Source organism: Carcharhinus amblyrhynchos, chromosome 9 (genome assembly GCF_965287045.1).
Source record: "Carcharhinus amblyrhynchos chromosome 9, sCarAmb.v2.hapA, whole genome shotgun sequence".
NCBI lineage: Eukaryota > Metazoa > Chordata > Chondrichthyes > Carcharhiniformes > Carcharhinidae > Carcharhinus > Carcharhinus amblyrhynchos.
In genome coordinates, this window is record NC_137332.1 from 109561239 (window position 1) to 109568882 (window position 7644).

Below are 7644 nucleotides of genomic sequence, written 5' to 3' on the forward strand. Positions count from 1 at the left end.
AGAGGTGGGTCAGATCATTCTCTGGTGGGGGTGGGGAGGAGTAGGGAGGTGGGCCAGATCGTTCTCTGGTGGTGGGGGGAGAACAAGAGCCAGATGGATCTCTGGTGAGGGGATGAGGAGTGTGGGGGTGGGGCATTTGGGGGGTGGTGGGGAGGGGGGAGTGCAGGGGGCAGGTGTGGGGGGGTGGGGTCCGCTGCAGATCTGTGTGCAATAGGAGGGGGCGGGGGGGAGTGAGGCAGACAGTCATGATTGGTCTGGGTACTGGTGGGGTGGTGGGGGTGAATAAGGAGGACAGTTATGTTACAGCCCGGTAGCGATGTGGCAGGGGAGCATTTTTCAATTTTTTTTACTGCTCATGTGCAGTTGATGACTCTGATTGGAGCAGCAGCTTTTCGGGTGTGAGAAGCCCCGCCACAGGCTCCTGCAGCGCGATTCAGAATTGCAGCTTTTTTTTGTGCTGAGTGTGTATGGGGTGCCAGAAAACAGGGCTACAAGTCGGATCTGGATCTCACCCAGATTCAGCACTTAGGATCAAAATGGTAAAATTGGGCCCTTTAAGTTAGTTCTGACTCTACAGCATCATGAATAGAATGTTGCAAGCAACTCTTCATGGATGATTTTATATAATGACCATAATCCCTTGACGTTTCTGGAAAAATGACAAGATAAAAATGCCAGGCTTTTCTGATGGAATTCAGTCACAACAATTCAATTTTAAAATAATACATTCGGCTGGATGGGAGAACGTCATCATGGATATGTTATATGCAGTTCGAGTTCAAAAGGACTTGGATGTCAAAATTCGAAAATGGACTGGAATGAACTTTATTCTTGCCAAATACTTGTGTATATTTTCCTTTTTGATGCATGCACATTACATAATACATATATAAAAAGTGGGTTGAGGAAAACATCTTTAGAAATATGATGTTTCATTTTTGTCGTGGGAAATGTGATGATATGTTTATATTTTTCAATGCTATGTATATATTCTGTGCAAATAAGGAAAGCCATGTCTTTGTGTGTCCAGGATTACTCAAAAGAGAAGTTGTTATGCTGAAATAGTTTGTGCAGTCTAATGAATGAGACAGTAAAGGTGTAACCTCTTTGCATTTGTAATGAAGCCTTGTAGTCAGTTTTACTTTACAGGTAAACAGAATAGATTGGAAATTTACATTTAGGGTTAATTGATGGAATTGCTGTGTAATTATTGCATCTCAAGAGAGGTTCAAAGATGGCAAGGAATGTTGCCATTTTATAGCAGAGTCTTAAGCTAAACAGGGGCAGATATTATAAATGTAGCTGATCCAAAATAAAAGTAATATAGAAACATGGAAGGTTTTAATATTTTGGGAGCTTAATTTTAAAAAGACTTGTGAAGACAATCATTGAATCACGACAGTGCAGAAACCTCAGATAAGCACATGAATATACAAAGAATAGAGGGATATGACCAAGGGCAGGCAGAGGGATTAGTTTCATTTGGCTTCATGTTCAGCACAACATTGTGGGCTGCAAGGTCTGTTCCTTGCTGTATTGTTCTATCTTCTACGTGAGAGGCCATTTGCACTGACTCTCTGACAGAGTCTTACCCAGGTACTCTTCCCCACCCTAACCCTGTAAACGCACATTTACCATGGCTAATCCATCTAACCTGTACATCTTGGGACAATTTAGCATGGCCAATTCACCTAACCTGCACATCTTTGGATTGTGGGAGGAAACCAGAGTACACAGAGGGAACCCATGCAGATACAGGGAGAATTTGCAAACTCCACACAGGCAGTTACCCGAGGCTGGAATTTAATCCGGATCCTGGAGCTGAGGGCTGTGCCACCCATTTTTCCCATTATTGGCGGGGTCAATAATCAATAACAATTGGAAGCAAATATGGTTGTGTGTAGGGGAGATTTCTGAGAGCAGATTTTAAGCTGGGGGGAGCTGCTGTGGGGGAAGCCCATTGAAGATGATCTTCTTTGTGTTGAAGTTACTATGGGGGATTTCACTGGAGGCCAGCTCCTTTGTTCTGACTGTGAAAGGTGTTTGAATGAAGAATACAAGTGAGGCCAAGAGAATATTTGTTCTGTGAAACAATTTGTTTTGAATCTGCCTTTGGAAAATCTCATCATGGTGTTTTGGCTCTGAGAAATCATAGGATATAGCTTTCCTTGCAGTGAAAGCCAATTTCTTAAATTGGGGAACATAGATTTCATTGTTAAGAATCTATTATAGTTGTTGCCAAAACATTGATTTAATGGTGTACCTTTTGTAATGCACTTTTGGGGATTATCTTGTAAAATCTTTTCGAACCGTATTTCTTTTATCTTGCATATTTAAGTTTTATCTTTCCTTTTATTAAACATTTTTAAATTCTTCAAATTTGAAAAATACTACTGGATTTCTGTGCCTTTGTGTTCAGTAGCCATCGTTCCATGTTTCTACAATACAAAAAATGGAATGCCACTGGCTGAGATGGATTTCAATCTGAGATATGCTTGTTCAGCGTTAACGCCAGCTGTCGTCATAACAGCAGAGGTGGAGCTAATTATACCCACTATTTTAATGATGTTGATTATTGTTGGTTTGCATCCACCATAGTATTTTCTATATTAATGCCTAATTGCATGCTGGTGTTAGATGTGGTGTCATTGATTTTTCAATGAAGGAATCATTACTTTGTCAGACTGTATATTTATCAGAGAATGGCTAGCTAGTTAATAAGTTTACTCAATCATACATGCATATCTCAAAGCAGTTAATTTAACTTGTAGAACACGTAGCTAGTTAGTGGAATTTGAGTCACAATTCCAGATCTGTATTCATCCATTTTTAACTGGATGTTAAGTGTCCAGCCAGTATTCTCCGTTACACTGGTAAGAAACTAACCTGCATCAATCCCAACTAGACATGAATATGTAAAATATTCCATCCAATTCAAGTTCATTTTTAAAATTCTTTCATGCGATGTGGGCATCGCTGACTTGGCCAGCATTTGTTGTCCATCCTTAATTTCCTCTTGAACTGAATGGCTTGCAAGGTCATTTCAAAACATTAAGAGGTCAACCACGGGGGGAATCTCAGACCATTCATGCAGGATTCTCTAGTCCACTGACAGCGCACTCCTTCCTGTGGTTTTCACGATGGCACGAGGTGATATCAAAGGGAAATGCTATTGACAGTGGAAGACCAGAGGATTGTGCCACTAGTGAATGACACGAAGCTTCCCGCCATTGAGAAAAATATGCTGGGAGGCTGGAGAATTAACCTCATTCCCTGACACAGCTGTAGGCCTGGAGTCACATGTAGGCCAGACCAGGTAAAGATGGCAGATTTCCTGTCTAGACCAGATGTATTTTTATGTTTGATTAGAATCATTTAGAACAAAGAACAAAAACAGCCCGGGAAACAGGCCCTTCGGCCCAATGAGCCCGTGCCGCCATCTTAACACCACCAGTCCCCCCCTCCACCCATGACCCTTATCTAATGTTTTATGGCCATCCACATTGAGGGAAACTAATTTAGGGACAATTTATTACTGCCATTCAGCCTAATAGCACATCTTTGGGGTGTGGGAGGAAACCGGAACACCCAGAGAAAACCCACGCAAGCACGGGGAGAATGCGCGAACTCCCACAGACACCGGCCCAAATCCATATGTCTGCACAGCAATCAGTGATAGACACTGAGCTGTCATCTTGCCCAGCATCTGGTCCAGTTTAAGCACACACTAACGACGTGAAGCACTAGGCCAATCTCGAACAACCAAGAGCAGCCCAAGTAAGACCCATCGCGTGTATGCTCCTCGTTGGACACAAGGCGGACCGACTTAAAACCTGTGAATGAAAAAGAGAAAAAAAAACATTATTATTGTACCGTATCCATTTACCTTACCAGGGACGCCCCAATGCTAATGACCCTTATTTAAAACAATCTCCTATATCCACCCATCTCCAACCCACTCATGTGCCTGTCTAAGTTACTCTTAAACAACTCTAGCGTGTTTGGCTCCACCACCTTACTTGGCAGAGCATTCCATACCCCCACTACCCTCTGTGTGAAAAACCTCCCTCTAATATCTGTGTTATACCTCTCCCCCCTCACCTGAAGCCCATGGCCCCTTGTCCTGTGTGTCTCTATCATAGGAAATAGCTTACCTCTCTTTACTCTATCTATACCCTTCATAATCTTATATACCTCTATTAGATCCCCCCTCAGTCGCCGTCTTCCAAGGGAAAACAGTCCCAATTTCTTCAATCTTTCCTCATACCCCAGTCCTTCCATACCAGGCAACATCCTGGTAAACCTCCTCTACACTCTCTCCAGAGTCTCCACGTCCTTCCGGTAGTAAGGCGACCAGAACTGGACGCAGTACTCTAAATGTGGCCTAATCAACGTTCTGTACAACTGCAACATTAGACTCCAGCTCTTATATTCTATACCCCTTCCTATAAAGGCTAACATACCATAGGCTTTCTTCACCACACTCTCCACTTGCACTGCCACCTTCAAAGACTTGTGCACTTGCACCCCCATGTCTCGCTGCGATTCTATACTCCTTATGGGCTTACCCTTTATCATATAACTCCCCCCTACATTATTCCGACAAAAATGCATCACCTCACATTTATCCGGATTAAACTCCATTTGCCATGTATCTGCCCAATATACCAGCCTATCAATATCCCGTTGTATTGCCAGACACTGCTCCTCACTGCCCGCCAATCCAGCCATCTTGGTGTCATCAGCAAATTTGCTGATCACACCACCTAATCCCTCTTCCAAATCATTTATATACACTACAAAGAGAAGAGGTCCCAGTACTGAGCCCTGCGGCACACCACTAGTGACAGACCTCCAGCTAGAAATGGACCCCTCCACTATGACTCTCTGACTCCTCTTTGCAAGCCAGTTCTCTACCCATCTAGATACCTGCCACATATCCCATGAGCTTTAATCTTCTCTACCAACCTACATTGAGGGACTTTGTCAAACGCCTTACTGAAATCCATATAGACAACATCAACGGCTCGTCCTTCGTCGACCGTTTTTGTCACCTCCTCAAAAAATTCTACCAGATTCGTAAGGCAAGACTTCCCCTTTACAAAGCCATGCTGCGTATCCTTAATCAGATCGCAACGCTCTAAGTGCTCATACATCCTATCCCTAAGAATCCTCTCCATCAACTTGCCTACCACTGACATCAAACTCACCGGCCTATAGTTACCCAAGTTACCCTTCCTACCCTTTTTAAACAACGGTACCACGTTCGCTATCCACCAGTCCTCTGGAACCTCACCTGTGTCCAAAGAAGAGACAAAGATTTGTGTCAGAGGCCCAGCAATCTCATCTCTTGCCTCCCTAAGCAGCCTAGGATAAATGCCATCGGCCCCGGAGATTTATCGGTTTTAATGCTACCTAAAAGCCCTAACACTTCTTCCCTCATAATCGATAGATCTTTCAATTGGTCTACTGCTCCCTCGATGACCGTACCAGACATCAAGCCCCTCTCCTTCGTGAATACCAACGCAAAATATTCATTCAGGATCTCCCCCATTCCCTCAGCCTCTAAGCACAATTCCCCTCGTCTGTCCCTGAGAGGACCGATTTTACCCCGAGCCACCCTTTTGCTCCTAAGATAGGAGTAAAACGCCTTTGGATTCTCCTTAATCCTACCTGCCAAAGCCATCTCATGCCCCCTTTTTGCTCTCCTAACTCGCCTTTTGAGATCCCTCCTACTCTCTTTGTATTCCTCCAACGCTCTCTCCGTTCCCAGCTGCTTAGATCTGACATACGCCTCTCATTTCTTCCTAATCAGGTCTTCTATATCTCTAGTAATCCACGGCTCTCTAATCCTACCTTTCCCATCCTTCCTCCTAACCGGCACATGCCTTTCCTGCACCCATTGCAGTTTTCCCTTGAAAGACTCCCACATGCCTAACGTGGTCTTGCCTTCTAACAGCCTATCCCAGTCTGTATCCCTAAGCTCCTGCCTAATCCGGCTGTATCTAGCCTTTCCCCAATTTAGCACCCTCCCCTTAAGACAGCACTCATCTTTTTCGATTCGTATCCTAAAGTAGACAGAGTTGTGGTCACTGTTAGCCACATGTTCACCTACCGCAACCTCAACCACCTGACCCGGCTCATTGCCCAGAACTAAATCCAGTATAGCCCCCTCTCTAGTCGGGCTATCTACATACTGCTCCAAGGACCCTTCCAATATACATCTTACGAATTCCTCCCTGTCCGAACCCCCAGCTCTAGGCACCTTCCAATCCACCCCAGGGAGATTAAAATCTCCCACTACAACAACCCTGTTCTTCCTACACTTGTCCAAAATGTCTCTACATATACCCTCTTCCACTGCCTGTGCGCTGTCGGGCGGCCTATAGTACACTCCTAGCATAGTAATGACCCCCTTCCTATTCCTCAACTCCACCCACAGAGAGTCAATTCCCAACCCCTCCATGTTATCCTCCCTCTGCACCGCCGTGATCTGCAATTTATTTCAAATTGTTTTATTGAATTTGAATTCCATCTATCTGCCATGACATTCCTCTGCCTGTGGATGACTAGTCCAGTAACAATACCATTATACCACCACCTCCCCCAGATACTCCAGCATTACAGTGAGTATTGTATCAGTGAGTATCAGTCCAATCTATAAATATTCTTCATAGATATAAAGAATGGTGCTGCAGATCCACCATTCTCTTGACAGAATTCATCCACGATTTCCAGCACTTCTACATGTGCAATGATCTTTCCTTCAATTTCTGTTTATTTTCAATTCATACTGATGCATATGGATGTGGCATCAATACTGGAAATAGAAAGATTTAAGCCACCAAATAGGCCATCTGGGCTGCTCTGTTACAGTTCACTCAGGAAGTCTGGGTTGCTTTGCCAACATCTGGAGCTATGGACATGATGATAAAGGCTTCAATTTACTCTCCCCACATGACTGACCAGGAATCTCTCCAGCTGTCACTGCCTGCTATTGACATGTGTAGGAAGGATGTGAAGAGTGATATTTAACCAGTTTGGTCTCAATGAGTAGCAGCTTCCATTGTTATAATGTAATCAATGATAACATTGGATCTGTTACAATATAAACGTTGCCAAAATAATATAGTGGTCAGCTGACCCGGTATAAATGAAAAGCAGATGAGAATTGGGGGGAGCTTGTATTGCCCAGGTTGTGGTCCCAAATGTTGGAGTAATGGACTTTCTTCATTAAACCTTTTTCTTTGATTTACTTTCTGAAGTTAGTTCTTCTATTGCTTGCAATTGAAGTATCCCTATTATCGGATGAACATCCATGGCATCAAGACCTGGGATGGGACATGAACCCAAAGATTTGGCTCACTATCCATTGAACTATCAACGTGCTGGGGATTGCCATTGACCAGAAACTTAGCTGGATTAGCCAGCTAAATACTCTGGCTACAAGATCAGTCAGAAGCAAGGAATCCTGCAGTGAGTAACTCAACCTTTGACTCCCCAGAGCCTGTCCATCATCCACAAGGCACAAGTCAGGATTGTGATGGAATACACTCTGCTTGCCTAGATAAGTGTAGCTCCAAGAACGCTGAAAACCTCAATACCATCTCGGACAAAGCAGCCCATTTGAATGGTGCCACATCC